The sequence below is a fragment of the Felis catus genome, chromosome A2, assembly GCF_018350175.1.
Source record: "Felis catus isolate Fca126 chromosome A2, F.catus_Fca126_mat1.0, whole genome shotgun sequence".
NCBI lineage: Eukaryota > Metazoa > Chordata > Mammalia > Carnivora > Felidae > Felis > Felis catus.
In genome coordinates, this window is record NC_058369.1 from 160,394,235 (window position 1) to 160,418,695 (window position 24,461).

Sequence of the window (24,461 nt, forward strand, 5' to 3'; positions counted from 1 at the left end):
CAGTATTGAAAAAAAGAATTGAGTGTGGGTTCTGTCACTGCGAGTGAGTGCATCTCCAGCAGTGAATGCAGGTGGTAGGCGTTGTGTGAATGTGTATAAATGTGTATGCAGACTAATAGAAAAGGAACACCTTCAATCTTTCATGAAGTAAAAGCCTCAAAATTCAATACCTCTGTCTTTAATTGAGCACTGTACTGTCTCCATTCGCCATATTTGAATGATTTGGAATAGAAAGTTTTCATCAGTAAGATGATATGACATGAAACGGTCAGAATTGTAGCTCATCCTGAGCGGTAGTGAAGTGCGTGGTTTCTTCTTTTCCCCTTTCTCAAATGTTTCAGCGTTTACTAGTAAGCAGTTCCTAGCTTTTTGGGTTCCCTTTTTTCCCCCTCTTCATAAAGTCATGGATATTAACTCAGGGAAGTTGTGGGGAGAAGAAATCTTGAGGGATGGATCCTCTAAAGCACTATTCTCACCCAGAGGTGATTTTGATCTCTGGTAGGAGATATTTGGCAACATCCAGAGACGTTTTTGGTTGTCACGAATTGGTTGTGTGTGTGTGTGTGTGTGTGTGCGTGTGTGTGTGCGCGCGCGCATGTGTGCACATGTGCATGCTACTGGAATCTGGAGGATAGAGGACAAAGGTGCTGCTAAATATCCCACAAAGTACAGGACAGCCCCGCTGCCTCCCCAACAAAGGGGCATTTGGCCCAGACGAAATACATCCGTCCATTTAGAGGCTTTTTTTTCTTTACTATTTTTCTCTATGCTGTTATGAGCTTCCTTCTCTTTCCCTTTTGTGGTTGTGTGTACATATATATATACTTATATATGTGTGTGTATATGTATATATACACTTACATATATATGTGTGTGTATACATATACATTTATATGTATATATATATATATTTGTGTATGTGTGTGTATATATGTGTATATACTTATATGTTTGTATATATATGTATATATGTGTGTGTGTGTGTATATATATATACATATATATATGCACATACTTTGAAAAATCCCAGACTCCTCCCTTTCATTTTGCTTTCTTTGTGAAATGTTTGTGCTTCAAACAAGGAAGATACATTGCTGACTTCTCTCTGTGGTCAGAATATATCATACAATGAGACTGTTATCCTGGTAAGCACTCTTCATTATTTTAAACTGTGGTTATTATTTTTTTCTTTTTTATACAAACTCTATTTTTCTAAATATATGGACTCTCTAATACCTTGCTTCAATATAACTTGATCCTGCCATTTTTATCAGTAATGAAAACAGACACAAATTGTGTGTGTGTGTGTGTGTGTGTGTGTGTGTGTGTGTGTGTTTGCCATCAGGCAGACGAGTTATCTAAATAGTCAGAATGACCGATTGTTAATATTAGATTCAAGTGTCACAGAAATTTACATTAATGGCGAGACAAAAAGAGTTACATAGCAGAACAGAGGCCTAACTGAAACCTTATAGTTTTCAAAGTGTGTTCCTTGCAGATGTAAGTTGATGGACAGGAGAGACACAGCTGAAGACACAATACAGCAAGGAAGAGAGAGCACGGAACAGCTTTCCCCTGGGTAGCTGAGCAGCTCCCATGTGAAGGGATAGCCAGACTGCCTTGCATGTTCTCTGAGCAGTCCCCTTAGATGCTGCTCCTGGTCACGGGCTGCTCCGTGCTGCCACGAGCCCAGGTGGGCCTCTCCCCATCTTAAGACCGATGACAGTGGAGCCGCCGTGCCTTCCCACCAGCGCTGAGCAGACGAGGCCAACCTTCCCTTTAGGAACCACCCTTTACTACCCTGGTCTTTGCTCTCCGCAAGCAATTCACACACCACCATGTGAGAATCATAAAATGGAGAAATTATAGCGTAAGTCCTCCGTAATAATGCTCACATCTGTGTGATTTCAGTCTCACCTGCAGGTTGGAAACACACACTCACACGCACCCTCACGGATTCTCACACAGCATTTCCTTTCCTGGATCATTCATCATTGCATATTGGGTACCTGGTTTGTATGAAACACTGACGGTCATGTCCTCGTACCTATACTGTAATCATAAATGACAGATATTAAATGAATATATATTTATAGATAATAAAAACTATAATGGAAACAAACAAAACTATATGGTAGAAAGTGGAGGGTATTAAAATTAGAGCCAAACATAAAAGATAAAGAGAGGTCAAGGTGAGATAGAAGAAAACAACCTAAATTACAAGTTCTGCAGTTTGAAAGCACTTGACAATTCAATACATGTTAAGAAGGGCGAGGGGGACAAGAAGGCAGAACAGAGTTTGGAGAGATAGGTAGAAGCTAGATCATAGGAGGGGTAACCAGCTATGGCAGAAAGTTGGGACTGAAACTCATGGAAGAATTTCTTCCTAGGGAGTGCCATGGTCTTATTCTTAACTGATACCTCTGGCTACTATGTAGATAATAGACCAGATAGAATTGATAATTGATTGTAGAGGAGGATTATAGACAGGCAGCATTGGAGACAAGGAGACAAGGTAGAGTACTGCATAATCCAGGTGTAAGATAATGAGGCTTTTAACTAAGATAGCAGCAGTGTAGATAGAAGTTGCAGGGTTTGAGAACTATTTCAGAGTAGTATCGTCACAACTTGGCAGATTTTGTGTGAAGTGTGAAATCTAGTAATCAGGTCCGAATTGCAGGTTCCCGACTTGGTTACCTGGATAGATAGTAGTCCCTTTGTCCAATATGTAAAAAACAATGGGAAGAAGAGTTTTGAGGGAGTCCAGGTCTGTTTGGGACATGTTACATTTTAGAAGTTCGCTAGATATGTATGCAAGTAAGTCAAGCTGTCAGTTAAGGATACGAGTGTGGAGCTCAGAAAAGAGTCAGGGCTGGAGTTATGTACTTGGGCATCATCAACATATGGATGATGTTGGAAGCTATAAGACTGGATTACTTTGGTGAATAAAAAACAACAGAGGAGAGTCCCAAACAAAGCGTTAAGGAACCTCATCTCTTCAGAATTTGGGAAGAGAAGAGAAAGCGCACAAGAAGACGAAGAGGGAATGCATAGTTAAGTAAGACAAAATCGAAGAGAGTACAGTGTCCACTGAAGTCATAGGAGGAGAGTTCCCCAAGAACTGTAGTTTAACTGTTAAAAGACAAAAAGAACGTAAGGGCCGTTAAATGGTCAACTATATAAGAAACGAATACTTAGCACTTGCTTAAGTACAGTGTAAACTTGAAAGTGGTGTGAGAATTCTATTCCCATTTCTTCTGCTTACTGAGTTTTGTGGAAGGCTCAGCCAGGACAGTTACCATCTCCACTAGGGAGAGTAAAGCCAGGCTAATGCTATTTGAAAAAAATGGAAAATGTTATTATATTTTTAGGATCATCAGTGTTGATTTCCTGTCCACTCAGTGTTTAACTCACTGTTCCCCACCTCCCATTTGCCACAATAAGTATACTCAGAACAGCAAAACTTTAAAAAAAAACAAAAAGAAAACGGAACAAGAGAGGATATATCATAATGAGAATAAATTGGCAATGCTTGAAATGATCATTGAAGGGAGATGGGAGGAGACGGCTAAATCTGAAGATGCGTGGAGAACCATAAGAGTAACAGAAAGTCATCGAAGACACCTGTTGTTTCATGAAAAACAAAAAATACGAAGAAGAGGGCTGACATCTACTCAGGGATGCTCTGTGACAAATACAGGTGCCCGAGACCTTTTACCTCACATCATTGTCACAATAGGTTCTGCAGTAGGTGAATCCTTCTATAAGGTGAAAGCCAACACTTATAAAGCCCATGCGAATCCTCCAGGTTCTGAGGTAGCAGAGTTGGTGCTTGAAGTAATTTTGGCTCTTTTCCTAAACGCGTACACTTTCTAGTAAAACATAATAAAGAGGTGGCAGATGTTCCAAAAGGTAGGGAAGATGGTTGGATGCCACGTGAATCCAAGGACCTGGTGAGGGTACTGGTATAAGGAAAATAGATGGTCGGGAAGGGAGAGTATAGTAGCTATTTTGTTAAGGTTAGGCGGCTCAAAAAAAAAGTGAGAAATGGACAGGTGAAACGATAAAATTAGCATCAATCTAGCATATAAGGTGTTGAATAATAAAAACCAAATAGAATAAATGTGAAATCTACTTTTCAACTCATCTATAGAAACAACTTCACTTACAGAGATAACTCAGATACATCCATCTTGTCTGGATATTTCAGGCGAAAGTGTCTTTTAGTGGCCTCAGTTTATCTTTTCATCCTTTACTTCACTTTCACCTGTGTAAACATAATTGTTTTGTTTCTTTGCCAATAATGTGTTGGAAAGCGTTTTCTAAAGGGTAAAAAAAATGTACATAGAAAACATAACTTTCATTCAGTGTTTATTTGGCAGTCTCTTTTGTTTGTGAATCCAAAAGATGATGGTTCCTTTTAGGGATTTTTTTAACGTGTTGTTCCAATATGTTTCCACTGCTGCTGAATGTTGATGCCAGAGTGCAGAGCTGGAAAGAGCAGCTGGGTCTTTCTTTGGCTTCCATGTACTAATTTGGAAATGGAACTGTCTTTGGGAAGCCTCTCGTGTTAATTTTGAATTTTGGATGTACTTATGCATCCAGATTTCCTGTCCCTGACGCAGCCATGGAAAAGCTGTGTTACCCTGAACTTTGCCAATGAGGTATGGTAGGAAGTATCACATCTCGTACCCCCAAATATGCATCTTGAATTTAATAATCATGACCGTGTTAAAGTTGCCAGGACCTAGTGCAAGCAATTTGTGGCAAAGATACTGACCGGGGTACCCAGGGGATTAACTCCCCTGCAGAAATCTAGATATTAACCTGGTTGCATTCAAACAGTTTTATAAGCAGAAAAGTACCTACGTATTCATTTGTTTTGTTCTCTGCCTTCTGCTCATCTAAATAACTAAAATGTTTTCAGCAACTGGGTAAGAGGCAGTATGCTGCGGTGGTCGAGACTCGAACCTGAATGCCCGGGTTCAAATCTACCATTTGTTCGGCACTGACCAACTACCTCATCTCTCTGTGTCACGGCTTCTTCATCTGTGAAGTGTGGTGTGATGAAAAGAATAGCGTCTGCCTCTTAGATGCGTCATGGTTAGAAGGGTCTCTTGCTCATACAAGTTTTATGTTGTGTTATGGCTGGTGTTATTGTTACTGATCTTGGTAGTATGGAAACAAAGAGGAGAGAATCAGTATCTCCAACGACTTGTAATACAGTTGAGGAGATAAAAAGTAAATGAATGGACTCCTAACATACGAGTTTAAAAACCATGAAATTTGGGATGCCGGGGTGGCTCAGGCAGTTAAGTGTCCGACTGTTGGTTTCGGCGCAGCTCATGATTTCGCAGTGGGTCAGTTTCAGCCCCTGCGTTGGGCTGTGTGCTGACAGCGCTGGTCCTGCTTGGGATTCTCTCTCCTTCTCTCGCTGCCCCTTTACTGCTCGTGTGTGCACTCTCCCTCTCTCTAAAAATAAATAGACAAACATTAAAAAAAGACCGACATGAAATTTAATTAACGGTAAGATAACACTGGTTTATAATGGTTGATTTTTAGAGAAATATTTATGGTAGACATTGTGCTTAAATTATAGTTACAATCATATAAAACTAGAATCAAAAGAATTTGTATAGATCAGATGGTACCAGTGGTTCATTAAAAAATGAGGAAACCGAGGCTCGGATGTTAAAAGATCAGCCCAGGGTTCCACGGCAACACCGTCACACGATCCAGAACAGATTGACTTCTGACACTCGTTCCTGAGCCGCTTCCATTGGTCCATGCTGGTTTTGCAAACCGAGAACAAGGAGTACCCTTCATTAATGGGGATTAGGGAAGGGCATACCCAATATGTAAGAGGTAGCAAAGCTTTGGAGCGCTCTTACAGTCTAGGTGGGTGAAGGAAGAGTTTTAGGAGGTAAAAATGTAAGTGGCCGGGTACAGTACTGTCTCCTCTCTAGCACAGTAGGAAGCCCTTTGAGAGAAGCAGAGATCTGCCGGGGAGTACTGAGCGGTTACGTAAATTTGTGCATTCATTTAACAAATGTTATAAAATATTTACCGTATGTGAAGCTTACTGTTTTCTGCACACCTGATATAAATCAGGGAACACATTTAAAATTCCTGACCTGTGGAGCTTAAGTTGTGGTCAAAGATGATAAATAGCTAAACTTATAAGGTATGAAGTGTACAGAAATTATATCATATGTTAGGAGATCAGTGAAAGTTCTGTGTCAAAGGAATAGGTAGGGTAAGAGGTAGGTGGTGTGCAGGTGAGGTGGGCTGATCTGTACTGTTCTATAACCGCATAGAACAGTATAACTGTATAACTGTATAGAATAGATCGGCATAGACCTTAAAGTAAAGGTGATAAAAACAAACAAACCCTCAAACAGGTGGGGAAACTATCCAGGTGAATATACTGGGGAAGACCATTTAAGACAGGGAGAAAAACCAAAGCAAAGGCTCAAAGGAAGGAGCATGCCTAGAAAGTGTGAAGCAAAGAGGTCAATGTTTCTTGAAAAAGAGTGACCTGAGAGAGTAGAGAAAGCATTCTCTTTTGGGAAAGTACTGGGAAAGGAAAGATGAGGGTGTGTTAGCACATACAAGACCTATAGAGAAATAGGAAGCAACTAAAGCGTCGTCATCTGTTTCTTATTGTATTTATTTATTTATATATTTTTGTACAAAGTTAAGTTTTAAAATTTATTTTGAGAGCGAGACAGACAGCAAGCAGGGGGGAGGGGCAGAGGGAGAGGGTGGCAGAATCCCAAGTGCACTGACAGTGTAGAGCCCGATGTGGGGCTCAAACTCCGGAACCGTGAGATCATGATCTGAGCCGAAGTCGGATGCAAAAGCGACTGAGCCCATCAGGTGCCCTGACAAATGCTTTATTATTGTAAATACAGGTAGATACATCTACGGTATGGTTTCTGATAGGTTTCGGATGTATTTAAATGATGTCCTGGATTCATCGTATATTGTTTTCGTTGGAGTACAGTTAGGAAACAGAAACCATCCAGTTATTTCCACATTCAGTAAAGAGAAAAAGGTTAAATGGACACTGTCAGACTAAAGGGTAAAAGAAGAAGGGACACTGAGGTGGCACAAATACAGCAGTTGCTGAGGGAAAAAGGGGAGGAGTGGGGGTTTTCAGAACAAACTCTGTTTGGAGGAGGGCCCCTTGCAGAGCTGGAAGCTAGACTTCCACATAGATGATACGGATGTTGACAGGGACATAATAGAATGCACTATTCATAATTAAGAAGTTCACGCTCTATGTTAAATATTTGTGGAGGCAATGATACTATGCATGATGAAACCTAGTATAGAATATGCGTTATATATATCAAGACTACTGTGCACATGCTTATGTTGTGTACTTTATGATGTCTATGCATGATATCACATAGTATGCATGTGTAGAATGAACTGTATATAGTGGTGCATATATACATAGGGAAAGGAACCTCTGAGGGAATCACTGTTGCCCAACTTGTGTTGGTACCATAAGAGATTGGAAGAGGGACCCTGTGGATCTGGGATCAGACACAGGGGCCTGCTGGTGTGTGCTGATACATCCCAGAGTAGGGGAAAATCTGGAAAGGGCAACCAGTTCTAGGTCCATGGAATCAAGGAACATAATGTCAGAAACGTTGGTCTTAGAGCTTTATTTCTTCCCACTATCACGAACAGGGATTTTGACCTCTAATAAAGTGCAAATACTTCTGGAAGAGGTTTTACATCCTCCCCCCCCCCCCATTTTGTTGTGAATATTGTACAAGAAATGATCAGGAGGGAGATGGTGCTGAGAGGGCAGGAAGGTTGCCTGGCTAGAAAGCAGGTGTAAGTGTGTGTAAAGGACAGTGCCTTCCCGTGAGCAGAGTTCTTAGAGCAGCCGCCATCTTTCTTTCCCTTCTCCAGGTTTAAGGCACATCTTTAAGATGCCCTTTCTGAGCATTCTATTCGCAGTTGACCTTTATTTCCTATTAGCGAGCTCTGTTCCCTTTTAACAATACTTTTATCATCTTTTAACAATACTATGTGATTGTTTCACTTCGATTTTTTTCTGTTTCTTGTTTATCTCTACCACTGACATGAGCTTTTTGAGAATTGGGATCCCACCTCTCTGGTGCCACATTGCTTCCCAAGAGCTTAGCCCCACGCTTGGCACAGATACACATGCTTAATGCACTTGTCTAGACAGATGAACAAGTGAACAGCATGAATGACTTTCAGATCCTCTCATTCCAGCCAAACATAAATGCCCGATATTTATCAGAAAAGGCACAATTATTAAGTTTTAATCCAAATTTTTATATTACATACTTATATTTCATTATCAGTAATTCAATTAGTGGCACATAGTGGGACATTATATTGTTTCTTTGTACATTAATAATTTCACGTTAAATCATCAATAACAAAAATGGCTTCTATGCTGTTCATGTTCTAAAAAAGTAATAAAAACACTGCAGCCAAATGACATTTTAATAATGTGAAGTTTATTTGCAAATCTCTCACTTCTTTGTGCTCATGTTGACACTGTCTTCTTTTTTACTTTCCCCAGTGATTTCTCATCTTTAGTTCTAAAATGGAAAAGTGATTAAACATGTCAAAACAAATAACTCTGCATTTTAGTTTTTCAAGTAAATTAAAATTTCATGGGCCTCTTGAAAACAGTCATATGGAAACATCCAATAATAACCACATCAGCTTCTAATGGAACAAGTTTTCAGCAAGCTTAAAAGAGCTTTTATGTTTTTATAAATCCATTTTGAATGATAGCTGAAAAAAATTAAGTTTAGCTCATCCCTAATAATGCTATTTATGATAATAGTTCTTGAGAAGGTTTATTTCTGCACCATGGATTACATGCATAACAGGACCATGTGCTGCGTGTGTTTACGAAAAGAAACCACTTTTCACACTGCTAAGTTAAACCCTATCTCATTTTGCTGACCTAGGGTTTAGCACAATTAACCTATTCATTAGTTGTGAAGAAGAAGGGACCTAAGTGGTGGTTTAGAGCAAGCATGGGCACATCTTAAAATAAAACAGGTGTTTGTGTCTCGGGATGATTTTTCTCCAGTATTAAAAAGCATTGGCAATGCCTGAATCTGTAGCCAGAGCTGAAAAATGGAGTTTTCTGTCTCCATCATTCTCTCTTCCTGTGTGTGCCAGAATGAATTTTGTCCTTGTTGCACATCTACTTGAGGCTATGCACCCAGCAATGAACTTAGAAAATATAGAGAGGAATAAAACAGGCTCCCTAAGCAGAGAGAGTTTATGCTCTAAAGGAGGAAATGGATTTCTAACAACAAAAGAAATACAATGCAGTGTCATAAATTCCATACAAATAATGCGTACATGTTGTTTTGCAAACAAACAATGGTGCACCTTGCTTCCTGGGGGATTTGCTGGAGAGTTGACAGAGGAAATAACATTTGATCTGAGACATAAAAGAAAGGTCAAAGATCTCGATTTTGGCAGAGGAGTGAGTCAGCTTAAACAGGCAAAGGGGACAGCGTTTTCAAAGTGTGAAATTGCACAATGTTTCAGGGAACTTTGGAGGGTGTCTGGAACACATGAGTGGAACTGAAAAGGAGCAGAAATTTCTTACACTGATTCAAATTGGGAAGTCTTGTGTGACCTTTGAGAGAACTTAGATTGTATTCTGTGGGTAGCTATTAGAAGTATATAAGTAAAAGAATTACACGATCAAATCTTTTCGGAGATGTGACTTTTTGTCATATGCCAATTTTTTAAAGGTGTGTCAGTTATTAAAATATCTACACATGAAATTAGAGTTAAGATGAAGAAATATTTTAGAAAGAGCGTTTAGAAAGTCAAATATACCTATTTATCCATGATGCTCAAATATATTTAATTTTGATAAAGCCTTGTAAGAATGAGCACTTTTTTAGACAAATAACCAACTATACTCATTCTTCAATGTTGACTGAATTTATCAGTCTTTATATTACTGCCTTAAAGCACTCTAATTTATTTCCATTCATAATCATATTTCCAAAGATCAGAATCAGCACATGATCTATAGAATTTTTTTCATACTTATTAATTCACTTGTACAATATGACTGATCCAGGGGCACCTGGGTGGCTCAGTCTGTTAAGCATCTGACTTTGGCTCAGGTCATGATCTCACAGTTTGTCAGTTCGAGCCCCGCATCGGACTCCGTGCTGACAGCTGCTTTGGATTCTGTGTCTCCCCGTCTCTGTGTCCCTACTCTGCTCCTACTCTGTCTCTTTAAAAAATAAATAATTATAATAAAAACAATATGACTGATCCAGGTATAAAAATTAAACCACAATTAACTGTGCATCTAATAAACTGTCATTTTGTGTTTTCTAACCGTACCGTCATGTTTCACAACCCAACAGTATGTAATGACGGTGTATCACCACTACCTATATTGATAACTGTGCAGAAACCTTAACTAAGGTTTATTATTCATCTATGAGTCATAGATCTTTATATGATATGAATAGAATATATTTTTATTATATGAAATGTATTGTCAAATTAGTTTCCATACAACACTCAGTGCTCATCGCAAAAGATGCCCTCTTCAATGCCCATCACCTACCCTCCCAGAATAGAATATTTTTGGTGCAGAAGTTGCAACATAGAAATGACAGAAACTATCCAAAGTTTTAGTTACTTGGTTGGAAGTAGTTTAGAAAGTGTAATTTACAAGACCCAAAAGTACCTAAAAGGTTCGCTAGGATGAGTGTAGCATTATTTTGAGCTATCTAGTCACAGAACCATTACCACTGACAAATTAGTCGTCAGTATCACAAGTAATTGCAATCCAACATAGCTGTTTTCATAAATGCCATCATAAAACTGGGAAGTATTTCTAAGATAATTTCAATTAATATACAAATAAATATTCAATATACGGGCCTTTCATATTAGTGGTGTTGATGGATACTTACCAGTTAATATATCTAGGCCAGTTATCTCTTTTACACTCATGCTTTTTAGGAAACAAATTTGTTATTTAAAACTAACAGATTTTTATTAAATTACAGGAATATGGAATAAAACTTTCCCGGCTCAGAGAAGAGAAAACTTTGTGGGGGTTTATAATTACAGAGATATTTTCCAGAGTGACATACTATATTGTGAATGCTTCTGTCCCTGTCAAGATTTTTAAAAATTATATTTATTATATTTTTATTACTACACCTACTTGCCTTTATTAACACATATGTATCAAATGCCAGCAACTTTCATTGTGTGCAGTGTGGCCATCACAGGAGATAGCCAAAGTGCCCCTGGGTGGCTCAGTCATTTTGAGCTTCTGACTTCAGCCCAGGTCATCATCTCGCAGTTCGTGAGGGGAAACCCTGCATCGGGCTCTGTGCTGACAGTGGAGCCTGAGCCTGCTTCAGATTCTGCGTTCCTTTCTCTCTGCCCCACCCCTGCTTGCACTTGTCTTTCTCTCAAAAACGAATAAACATTTAAAAAATTTAAAAAGAAATCCTGAAAGAGTTCAGAATAAACAAGATATAAAATTGCGGTATGATGTATTAAGTATTATAAGCATGCATTTGAAAGAGTCAACTAAATCTTGAGGGAATGTGAATATTTAAGATTTTTTTTCTTATTTTTGTTAATGTAGAGACCAAACCAATGTGCAAGCATAGATGAGTGAGGAGGAGGAAGGGTAATTCCATTAGTGGGGACAGAATGCTCAAATTCCAAGATGACGTGGTGCTGATGCCATTTTGGTACAGCAGAATGAATCTTTTGGGTAAGCAGAGGGCTGATTGTGAAGAATTTTTCATTTCATACGAAGACAGTTGGATTATTACCTAAAAGCAGTGGAAAACCGTTAGAAGGTTTGAGAAGTGACCTTGATTTTTGTTAGCAGCAGAGAACTAGCAAGAAGGGACAGATGCATGAGGTAGTGAGCAGGTAAGTGTTAAAGGATTTGGTGTCCAATTAGATGGATGTGAGCAGACAAGAGCCGGGGAAGCAGTGAGAGCTCCCTGATTTAAGACCTGGGAAACCTGATGAATAATATGGTTAATAACTGTGATATAAAATACAGAAGAAACAGCTACATGGGGTTATGAGTTCAGTTTAAGACCCGAAGTGTTGGAAGGGCCACTAGGATACCCCAACTCAATTTGCTTCAAACAAAAGTAGGATGATGTGGAATCTTGGGGCATTTTGGCATATGGGATAAGGATAAGTAAATTTCCTCTTGTTGAGGGTGTTTTATATCCCTGCTATCCTTGGTAATATCGTTAAGCCAGTATAGCCTATTTGTACACATGTAAACTGTTATGCACATACAAGGTTTGTCTGTCTGTTACCACTGTAGACTTGGGGCCAAGTACAGTGCCTGATACATAGTCGAAACTCAACACCAATGTACTGAATACCTCGGGGGATCTACCCAGCCTTTTTCCCTGAGAGGGAGTTTTCTGAGTGTCCTGGCATAAGTTCTCTTATTCACAGTCTGGTTTAAATGAAGAGAGCAGGCACATCCTTCCATATTCTCTGTCCTAGTAAATACTGGCATCTTCACAGGAGCACCTGCTGTCTTCTTTATTAGAACTTTGTCCTCTGTTTGAAGAGGTTATTTCTGCTTCACACAGAATCAAAATCTCTTCCTGTGACCCTATCCATTCAGGAATTCTCTTTCTTATATGTTATTCTGTAGACCTGATCCCAGCAGAACCTTATGAGGTTTATATAATGAGTCTTCATTCTTTTTCCATCAAGAGAAACTCTTGCTCCAAAGCAAAAGGAGGAGAGCACAGGAAGAGCTTGTATTGTGTGATAATTCATCAGGGACTGAATGTGTCCCATATATGCAGCCAGAGCCTAAACAGTGAACAGAATCTTGTGCTTTTAAACAAGTCAGCAACCAGAATCATACCCATTGTTTTTTCCTCTTAAGGCAACAAATATCTTTGGTAACCCCTTGTCTGCCTTTTTGTGTACCCAAAAATGTTCCATCTCTCAGTAGTAAAGTTTTGTCAGTATTCTTTTCTAGGCACGTGGGAACGCCCATTTACAGCTTGTCTATTAAATGTCCCGTCTATATTCTTATGTAGCTTGGTATTCATGTGAATCCATATGTCATTGCTTAAAATTTAATCTTAAGATTATCTGCAGAGCTCATTTAGAAAAAGAAAAAAAGTAATTTGTCTTGTAACTATTATTATGAATAATGTGCAGTACAAAATAAGGAAAACTTTTCATAAGCTAATAGTTGTTCTGCTTCTGATCTGTTAATAATTAGTCAATCCATCATCAGTGGCAAAAGCAATCCAGCATTTCTCCATGTATTCACATGGGTGTGGACAGGTATAAACTTAGCAATTGGAAGTGCCTTTTATGAATGTAATTATGCTGGAAATCTTTGGTTATAATAGTCCTTTTATACAGTATTTACTGTCCATTTTATTTTCGTCTTTCTCCACCGCTCAGTTAGGAAGTGGGATTGCATGTCGAGTTCGGAAGCTAATGGTAGAGTTAACAAGCACCTTCAATTCGTTACTCAGTTCCAGCGAATCTTGAAGCACAAACATCCATAATTCTGGCTAATGTATGTCAGCTGAGCTAAGTGAGCATAAAAATAAATCTTTTAGGAAAGAAGGGGTACCCACTGTCTGACTTAAGCATATGTATCCATGGCTGTCCACAACCATGTTTCATGACACAGGCTTATAGCCACAGAGATTTTTCTCACTCATGAGTCTTCACATCAGCTGCGGTGGGATTCAAGTCTGTCCCATGTGCCTCTCGTTTTGCGACTAGTGGATTTCAGGTCTGCTCTTTTTGTGGTGATGGCAGACCCACAATACCTTGTGCCCAATCACACAAGCACAGTTTTTGACGTGACACCTAGGGAAGGGTGAAGGAAAGCCAGAGAAACTCGACTCACACTGCAGAAGCATCCCTTAGGCTGTCATATCCGCGAGAACCAAGGACGCTGAGCGGCGTCTCAGTGTGGATGGTGATGGCAAGAGCCAGGAGGGTGGGGATCGCGGGTCTGGGGTCTGAAAAGTCATAAAGTAATGGACAGCTGTCAAGCTGAGCATTAACAAAAAGAAAAAAGGGGGGGGGAACAGTATCTTAACAGTATGTCCTTAAAATTTGAGAAAAGGTTCTGAAACCTCTCAAACTGAGAAAAAGCACACTGTAGTATCCATTATTAATAGCTTAGAATGTGTGACATAGGCTTTAGGGTGCTGTTTTATTGTTTTAATCAGTTTTAAGGTTTTATTAATGTCTTTTAAAACTCTTAACTCCTTGACAGATTTGTTCCATCCAGAGTGTTTATTAATCTCTCTTGTCTCCTGTGGTTGGGAAAGAACTACCAGTGTATAAAAACTCCTTTGTTATTCCAGCTTACAATGTTTTAGGATTCATCTTGCCATGGAGTTATTTTTTTTTTCTTTTACATGGCTGTTTCATCATTGGGATTAAATTCTAAACCTCTCTATGGCAAGCAATGGTTTATATCTTCACTGGTGTCTACAAGAGTGCCTGGAAATTAGGTATTGAAGAAACTTTTGTCGAGAAGTATCAATATCAGCGTTTAGTTTTAGTTAAGACATGTTTTTGTTACAACGTGTATTCTGAATGGCTTAAGCAAGGCTGAACAAAATATAGTCATTAACTATTCTGTGAACAGGAATCACTTTGATGTTAGAAAACATTCTTCTTTAACTCTATACCTCTCCAGAAGTAATTTTGTCATTGTTTTCTGAGAAAACGTGTTGTGTGTGTGTGTGTGTGTGTGTGTGTGCGTGTGGCCTTAATTATAGAAATAGACATCCAGCTTTGAAAATGTGGGAGCTTGTGGGATTTCTAAATTGGACATCTCAACTGGGAGAACAGAGTAAGAGACTTTCACCATACCCCTACCCGGTTCCCTCCTTTCCTCATTTTCTATTCTTTAGCAAAATTGTTTTAGCTTTCCCAAATCACGCAGTTGTACAATAAAACATGCAGCCTGAAATTCAAGATAAAGCAAAATGCAAGGAGAAAATGAAAATCTGTTCTATAAATCCCTCCACAACTAGAGAGATACATATTGACTCTTGGTAGCAGAGGTTTACGTGACAGGTGTTTATGCCTAAGCTATTCCACAGATAAATGGAAGATTTTATTCTCAAGTGAGCTTGGCATGCTTATGTTGAAATGGCATAATTGAAAGAAAGCTTGTTAGTTTTCAATTTTTAGTAAGTTAGGAAACAAGAGAGGATTGTTTGTAACTATTTCTCATATTTTGAAAGTCAGCTGTGTCAGTTGTCATTATTTGATAGGACTGAGTTTGCAAAGCCTGCCGGTACAGGTTGCTTATTTATTTTCAGACACCGGCCTGCAGCTGCCTCAGGTAAGCAGAGACTTCTTCTATGGACAAGTTTGCTCCAAACACCTCAGTCCTACTTAAATGTGTTTTATTTAAAAAAAAAAAACTCTAAAATTTTATTCTTTACTGTGAAATAGAGTTAAATGTGATAAGGGATGATACTTAAATAAATTTAACATTGGTCTTAATAGTTTTTTAGATTTGGAAGTAAAATTTAAGGCTGCTTAATCTCAGCACGCTTCTTTTTAAATATGAAAAAAATGAAGTCTAGAAAGGTTATGAGGTTAGTTTTTCTGAGTTTAAACGATATTTTCTTGCACTTGTTGTGGATCCTGACGTTAATTTTGCTCTTCATAATAAGGGAACACCATCAAATTTTGGCTAAAGTTAGTCCTTGCATGGTTTTTGCTCTGTTTCAGCAGTGCTTCAGGCTGGCTCCTTTCCGCTGCTTTAAGTATTTCAAATGAAACCTAAGGCTTGATAAGAAAATTTGGTATTTTCAGAATCATTTTGATTTCTTTCCATGAGAAAGTAATTTCCTCATATTCCTAATCTCATTACCTGAGATGCTTGCCAGGGAAAAGGTGAATCTTACTAGGCAGTTATTTGACTTAGCTGCTCCAAGGAGACCCATTGGAGTGCCAACATGCATATTACCGGAAAACTCTACCAGAGATTCAGATATGGCCTCTGTTTAAAAAACATCGATCAAGTGCAACCTTCTGATTTCAAAACTATAGGAATCAGGACCCCATAGCCAAGTGGTCTTGCAGTTTTTAAATATGTCTGATTGTGGTTTTATTACTGTTTCTGGAATTGCCCCACCACACTATTATAAGACTACTTTTTTCCTTTTTCCCTCTCTGGCCAACTGTGGCTAAACTCAGATGGATCACATGGAACCCAACATTCCTCTTTCTCAAGAGGAGACATGTTCTGATCCAACACTTTAGACTTTTATATTGATGTCATGTCATTAACTTTTGTTTTCTCATACCTATTATGCTTTCAAACTCAGGGCTCTTCATATTCTTTGCTAGGATTCCCACAAAGACAGTATAACAGTCTACCTCTGATATTAAGTTTTTATAATGGAGTTGATTTTTCTCTAACATTTTCTCTAACATTTGTAATCACTTTTAGTGTCTTCATTAGATGTTACAATTATGACACTGACTGGAAACCCCCAAAATACAAGTGTATAACTAGACTAAAGGATGTTTCCCAAATGTCATCTGTATGTAATGTCAAATGTAGACATTAAAAATGATAGAGGACTTAGTGACATTATTTTAAGAGCTTTGTATGTCATATCTCAAAATGGAAGAAGTTGCAATAGTAAATATGGATTTCCTCCTAATTAATTCAAACATGAGAGAAATTACTGATTGTCAAAATTTTACCTCAGTTGGCTTTGATAGAGAAGTATTTTTAATCTACTCTTATAATAAAGGTTAGTTTAACTTCATTTCTTTTTTTTTTTCAACGTTTTTTATTTATTTTTGGGACAGAGAGAGACAGAGCATGAACGGGGGAGGGGCAGAGAGAGAGGGAGACACAGAATCGGAAACAGGCTCCAGGCTCCGAGCCGTCAGCCCAGAGCCTGACGCGGGGCTCGAACTCACAGACCACGAGATCATGACCTGGCTGAAGTCGGACGCTTAACCGACTGTGCCACCCAGGCGCCCCTAACTTCATTTCTAAAATGTCTGAATAGTTTCATTCACTTACTGAAAGTGAACATAATTTGTGTGAAGATTTGAAAGATTTTAATAGTTTATATTGGCATTCCATTTTAAACCTTTTACATTGCTGTAATATTGGGAAAATGAATTCTCATATAGTCATTAAGGTTTTAGAAAATTTGTGTTGTTTCTTTTCCTTAATGAGAAATTAATTTTAAGAGATTTGTCATCTTCTCAATAGATTATTACGAACCAAATGCAACCTAAGATAGAAATTTAGTTTGCCTCCTACAGCTCTTCTATAAAGTGTGATTCCAGTGAGGCAAAAAGCAGTGCAGTCAACATTGTATATATTGTATGTGGTGTAGTCAGTGGGGGCAGGTTATTACCAGTAATGAGGCAAAACAGTACCTTTACTCTCCCCTCAATATGTTTTATGTTTCTGATGCTACATCATTTTATCTTGTGCATCCCTTAGCTAATTATTGTACTTACAGTTATTTGTACTACTGTTGTCTTTTGATGTTCATACAAGCTTTATAAGTGATTAATCCACCACCTTTAAAACATTAGATTATTTAGTTTCATTTTTTAATATTTATTTATTTATTTATTTATTTATTCATTTTTTTTTTCAACGTTTATTTATTTTTGGGACAGAGAGAGACAGAGCATGAACGGGGGAGGGGTAGAGAGAGAGGGAGACACAGAATCAGAAACAGGCTCCAGGCTCTGAGCCATCAGCCCAGAGCCTGACGCGGGGCTCGAACCCACGGACCGCGAGATCGTGACCTGGCTGAAGTCAGACGCTTAACCGACTGCGCCACCCAGGCGCCCTGCAATGTTTATTTTTGAGAGAGAGAGAGAGAGAGAGAGAGAGAGAGAGAGAGAGAGACAGACCACAGGTGGGGGAAACACAGAATCTGAAGCAGGGTCCAGGCTGTCAGCACAATGCTTGACATGGGGCCTGAACTCACAAACTGTGAGATCATGACCTGAGCTGAAGTCAGATGCTTAACTGACTGAGCCACCCAGGCACCCCACAGGATTAGATTATTTTGATTGTAGATTATAAAATATAGATTTTACTATATATTTACTGTTACCAGTGAGATTTCTATTTTCATGTTTTCTGTTAATTAGCACCTTTTCTTTTCAGCTTAAAGAATCTCTTTAACATTTCTTGTAAGGCTGGTGTAGTGGAGATGAACTCTTATCTTCCACTTGTTGGAAAAAGTAGAAAAAACAACTTCCTATTTTTTCCTTCCATTCTGAATACAGCTTTTCTGGGTACAGGATTCTTGATTGGATTTTTTTTTTCTTTCAGCGTTTCAAATACCTTGTGCCACTCCCTTCTGGCCTACATAGATTCAGAAAAATCTGTTCATTGTCTTCTGAGGGTTCCATTGTATGTAACAAATTGTTTTCCTCTTGCTGCATTTAATATTCTCTCATTGTCTTTTTTTTTTATGTTTATTTTTGAGACAGAGAGAGACAGAGCATGAACGGGGGAGGGTCAGAGAGAGAGGGAGACACAGAAACGGAAGCAGGCTCCAGGCTCCGAGCTGTCAACACAGAGCCCGACACGGGGCTCGAATTCACAGACCGGACCATGAGATCATGACCTGAGCTGAAGTCGGACGCTTAACCGACTGAGCCACCCGGGCGCCCCACTCTCTCATTGTCTTTAACTTTTGATATTTTAATTGTAATGTGTCATTATAATGTGTGGGTCTCTTTGGGTTCCTCTTATTTGGAACTCTCTGTGCTGCTTGTATCTGGCCTTTTCTTTCCCCAGGTTAGGGAAGTTTCCAGCCATTATTTCTTCAAATAAGTTTTCTGCCTCCCTGCCGACTTTTTTTCTTTCTTTTTTCTGTTTCTGGAATGCCTGCAATGCAAATGTTGATCACTTGATGTTGTCCCATAAGTTTCCAAGGCTATCTTCCTTTTTTTTTTCTTTTTGAGGCAGCTCTGATTGGTGAGTTCCACTGCCCTGTCTTTAGGTTCAGTGATCCTTTCTTCTGCTTCATCAGATCTGCTTTTGAACCCATCATTGTAGTGTTCACTACAGATTGTATTTTTCAGCTCTGTGACTTTAGTACTTTCTTATATTTTCTAAGTTCTCACTGTGTTAATATATTATCTTCCTGAGTTTGGTATATATCTTTATGACCATTATTTGAAACTCCTTATCAGGAGTTTCAGTATTACTCCTGCTTCATTATTTTCTTTTTCTTCTAAAGTTTTATCTTGTTCTTTCATTTGGAATATTCTTCTATTTCTTCACTTTGCTTGCCTAGGTCTCTGTGTTGGTTTTTACGTATAAGACAGCCACCTGTTTCCCATTCTTAAAAGCCTGTGTAGGAGACGAATCTTATTGTTCAACCTTGCCCTCACTCTTGGTTGTACCCCAAACTTTTGTATTTGTCCAAGAAGCCTATTTTATTGTTAGTAAGGGTTTGCCAAGATCTATCAATGCTCCAAAGGGGAGGACATTAGATATCAACTTTTAAAGTATGCAAATATATACTATCCAGTGGGATCACAAGTATTAAATCCCACGGACCACTAGAGCCAGGCAATCTGGAGGTAGAGGGGTCCCTTGGGCAGCAGTTGTAAAACTTAGGGCACCAGACTGGTATGGTATATAAGTTCCTTTCTGGGAAATATCAACAACCTGGAGCAAGGCAGAGGGAGTGTGCAACTATGGCATCCGTCATCCGCAGAGTCCATCCCAGCAGGCCCCTGGATGTGTGTCAAACTGGAAATCTAGCCCTCAAGCCAAATATCCAGCAAGTAGACCTCTTTCATGGAAAGATGAAGACAGGTTTCAGTCTGATATGTGTGCAGTGTCGGGGGGGGGGGGTGATAGCCAGCCAAGAATGGTCTGATTGCTGTGCAAACCCCCCCAGAGCTAGTAAATCAGGGGCATCCCTTGGGTTGCAGCCACAAAAACAAGGCACCAGAAGTGCATAGAAACTCCTCTCCAGCAGATACTGGTGCTCTAGAACCCAGGAGATGGAGTGTGAAGATCGTGCTCACCCTCTGAGGTCTCTAGAGGTCACAGTCAGCCCTTAGATGTGTCTTTAATTAGAACTCTGCCCTCGGGCCATAGTATGAAGATAATAGGCCTTTTTCACAGTAATACTGGGTACCTCAGGGTGGCAGCCAATTAAGAACCTTCTCTGATTCCAGTCCTGTGAGACCCAGGAGCATAAGCCGCACTGGCCAGAGAGGACCTTGAGGTGTCTGCAGGTGGCAGCCCTAAAGTTGGGGCTTCAGGCAAGGTTAGAGGCTCCCTTCCAGGAGATACCAGTGAGCTGGAGTGAGGCAGAGAGAGGGCGAGCGCAAAGATGGCACTCACCAGCCTTCAGACCCTCAGAATACCCTCATAGGCTCCGTGATGTGTGTTAAATCTGATGCCTGCCTCTCAGGCCAACACTTGATGTGAAAGAGGCTTGTCTTAAAGTCTGGATGGTCTGTGCTCTGAGCCTGAGCATCTGAGCCTGTAGGAACCGTTTCTCTGCTTTCTGCAGGTGTTGGGATTCTCATGGACGTGAGCCTCATTGGTTTTCAAAGCTACATGTTTTGGGGACTACGTCTCTCGAGTCGTAAAGGTTGGGGTACCCAGTGTGAGGTTTAAATCCTTTGCTCCTCAGGGAGAAGCTCAGGTTTTGAGTTCTCTCCTGAATGTGGGTGGACCTTATGGTGACACTGTTCATCAGCATCTCCCACTTGCTTCAGCATATGTGTGTTTCTGGTTGGCCTAATAGAGGAGTCACTCAGCTAGTTTTTGTTTTCTGTGGTTTCCACCACCCACCCACCCCCTGCCTCCAGAGGAAATTATTCTATATATATTTGTAGGTTTATGTGTGCATGATAGAGGACAAGTTCATGAACTTTCTACATTGCCATCGTTAACTAGAACCTAGTCAGTGCTTCTATAAAACAAAATCAGTTTTATCAGTCTCAGTGCAAGTCATTTGAATCGAGTGGGATTAATTCACTCTTTCAATTAGCTCCCTTGTATGTGTAATGCATAATGATCATGCAAAATGAGTAAAAACCCATATATATGTGAAAAATTGTATTCAAATTTTTTCCTGTTTATACAACTCTAATGAAACAATCTTGGCTTAAGAAAACTAATAAGTTTGGCTAGAGCTGTGCTATTTAGTAACAAATACTGACTAAATTTGAAATTCTAGCTTCAGAAAAGGAGGAGAAAAATATGGAAATACAATGAGCACAGATACCTGCCAAGACGACCAACAGAGCAGTTACACCATCAGTTTCCACTACACAAATGACCAAAACATGAAGCCACCTCTGATAGAACAGAATCTGTTTAGTAACCAATTGGTATAGGGGCCATTGTGTTTACTCCTAACCAGTATCTTCAATATACAGGCACATGTGATTGTCTCAGTTTGGTATAAACTATCATGAAAAATCTATTGAATGACTTTGACTTTGTTTCTGCCTTCTTTATATATGTGGTATATATCCTTTAAAATATCTTAAGCCAAATAAGGTACATCTTAGGGCATTTAGACTGCTGTAACAGACATAAAATAGACTGGGTGGCTTATAAACAAACAATAAACATTTCCTTCTCATAGTTCTGGAGGCTGAAAGTGATTTCAGGATTCCAGTGTGGTCACATTTTTGCGAGGGCCCCATTCTGGTTTATAGGCTGCCAGCTTCTCATTGTATCTCAACAGACCAGAGAACAGAGAAAGGAAGCAGTTGGTCTCATGACTCTTAAAAGGGCACTAATCCCATTGAAAAGGGTTCCACCCTCATGATCTTATCTAATTACTTCCCAAGGTTTTATCTGTCTCCTAATTCTACCACATTTGGCTGGTAGGGTCTCAGTGTAGGAATTTAGAGGGAACACAAACATTCCATAACAGAGAGTTCAGAAAAATGCTCATATTGGATAACCAGTTTTTACTAAAATGGTGTCAGGAAACTGAGTTAAGGATCATTCATTTTGTTTCCTAAGTACCTATAAATTAGGTTTCATAATCATGATGTAATACCCAACAGTGAAATGTAATTCTTGGTGAGGAGGGGGAAGGGGGAATAGGGATACCTACAATTAATTCAAAATTCTATTCAGTATATACTTATTGAATGCCTAGAATTTTCAAGACATTATTGGGAATACAGAGCTGGCTAACATGATGTTTCTGCCCTATCCTGGGTATAATTCTAATATTGGTTCATTTTAATTTTTACTTTTATTGCCTTTCTTAATGATGTTTTTCTCAGTTGATGATTTTGAAGACAAGCAGATTTTCAATGAATATCTGATGTGTACCATTAACAGCTTTACTCTTTCTAAAGTCTTTGTGAATAGACAAAGGTTTATACTTCCCTTGACATTTATGGCATTCCATGTACCTGTGCTCCATGAAAGGTTACCTAAATCAAATTTATTCCAAATAGGCAATATTTAACATTAAAAATGTCAAAGTAAGGGTAAGATACTCTATAGGGCAGCATTGAGTTGATTGACTGGATTATAACTGGGGAATGATGAATTGTGCATTCCCTTTTCATATCAAATATTGGCTAATAAATATATTGATTCTAATACTCATTCTGTTGCTCAGTACAATTCTTGACATACACTTATGATTTTGAGCCTAATATTTAATTTTGATCAAAATATTTTTCTAAGTCATTTGTAACTTTGCTGTTATATTAACATTCCATTGCTCAGGTGATTATGCACAATTAGGCACAAAGTAATTACCTCCCTTAAAAAAGCCATCAAGATTTTTTTTGGAGAAATTCTGAGAAATAGATCTAATATGAGATCTTAACATTAAACACAAGAGTCTAAAATAAGAGGAGAGCTCAGGATGTTTTGTAACTTAATATTGGATATTCATATGACCCAAAGAGGAAAGAATATACACCAATACTCAGGGTTAACATACTTCCTATAATATGACATAATATTTAACTCTACATTTATTGTCAGCCAGGACATGTAAGGAAACACAAAAGGTACATAGATCTCGTCAACAAAAAAGAAGAACCCTAACTCAAGTAATACTTTTTGATGGCATTAAAATTTGCAACTTCTCACTTGAAGCTTAAAGCAGGGAAGTGGACATTATTTTTAATAATTATAATGACAACACATTTAGAAATATATTTATTAAATCTAAGGACATAAAATTAATCAAGAGAAGGCTTTTTTTTAAATGTGATACACAGGTATAGAGCTTTCTGATTATCTAAACTCATTTTTTCAACTTCTGATCTGCCATTCTAAACTAGTATTATTATTTACTAGCCTATAGTTACCCTGAGCAGTTTGCTTCTTCTACTCACAAAATTCTTTTTTTTTATTTTCTCTTTAATTATTTGAGAGAGATAGAGTGCAAGTGGGGGGGCAGGCAGAGAGAGAAACAGAATCTGAAGCAGGCTCTAGGCTCTGAGCTGTCAGCACAGAGCCCGATGCAGGGCTAGAACCCTTGGATGGCTAGATCATGACCTGGGCCAAAGTCGGACACTTAACCAACTGAGCCACCCAGGCGCCCCTACTCACAAAATTCTTACAAACATGGTGAATTTCTGTGTTTTCACTTTTCAGTCACAACTGAAATCTGGTTTCTGTCTTCACCCCTTTAATGGAAATGCTCTAAATTAAATACTGCCATGTTTATACCTAAATCCAGTGGAAATTATTTACTTCTTACCATAATTCATGCTCTCTGTTCACTTGGTTTCCATGATACCTTGCATTGTTCTTCCCATGCTATTCTGATCATTCCTCCTAGGTCTACATCATATATATTTTCTACCTTAAGTGGTGATGCTCTCTGTGGTTTGTACCTTAACTCACCACTCATAACTTTATGCATTGTCTTAGGTTCAGTCCTTCCACCGGTCTCATGATTTCAACAATCAGATGACAGTCAATCCAGCAAAAAGATATAACTTTTGTAAATATTTGTGTACCAAACAGAGAAACACTTAAATATACAAAGCAAATGTTAATTGACTTAAGTAGTAACAGTAATAGTGTGGAGTTTTTGTACTCTATCATGATCATTGTAGAGATCATCCAGATAGAAAATCAGTAAGGAAACATGGGTCTTAAATGACATGTTGACCAGATGGACTTAACACATATGTACAGAACATTTGATCCAAAAGGAACAGAATATGTATTCTTCTCAAGTGCACATGGAACCTTCTCCATGATAGGTCATATATTAGGCCACACAAAAAAAAATCCTAATAAATCTAAGAAAACTGAAATCATGTCAAGCATCTTTTCTGACCACAATGTTATAAAGCTAGAAATCAGAAGAAAACTGAAAAAATAAATCACAAATATGTGGAGATTAATAAATCTGCTACTGAACCAAAGACCAAAGAAG

At 38.7% G+C, this 24,461-nt stretch overlaps 1 protein-coding gene and 1 long non-coding RNA gene across 6 annotated transcripts in view; one reads left to right on the forward strand and one right to left on the reverse strand.

The window, feature by feature from the left end:
* CNTNAP2 (contactin associated protein 2) overlaps positions 1-24,461 on the forward strand; it is a 1,965,211-nt gene that overhangs the window by 929,957 nt on the left and 1,010,793 nt on the right. The gene's annotated exons all lie outside the window — the stretch shown is intronic.
* LOC123384163 overlaps positions 8,489-24,461 on the reverse strand; it is a 78,279-nt gene continuing 62,306 nt past the window's right edge. The window contains exons 2-3 of the long non-coding RNA XR_006594881.1: positions 13,937-14,051; positions 8,489-8,594 (exon numbers count right to left, since the gene is read on the reverse strand). This is a non-coding gene — a long non-coding RNA (uncharacterized LOC123384163). The remainder of the gene's footprint in view (positions 8,595-13,936; positions 14,052-24,461) is intronic.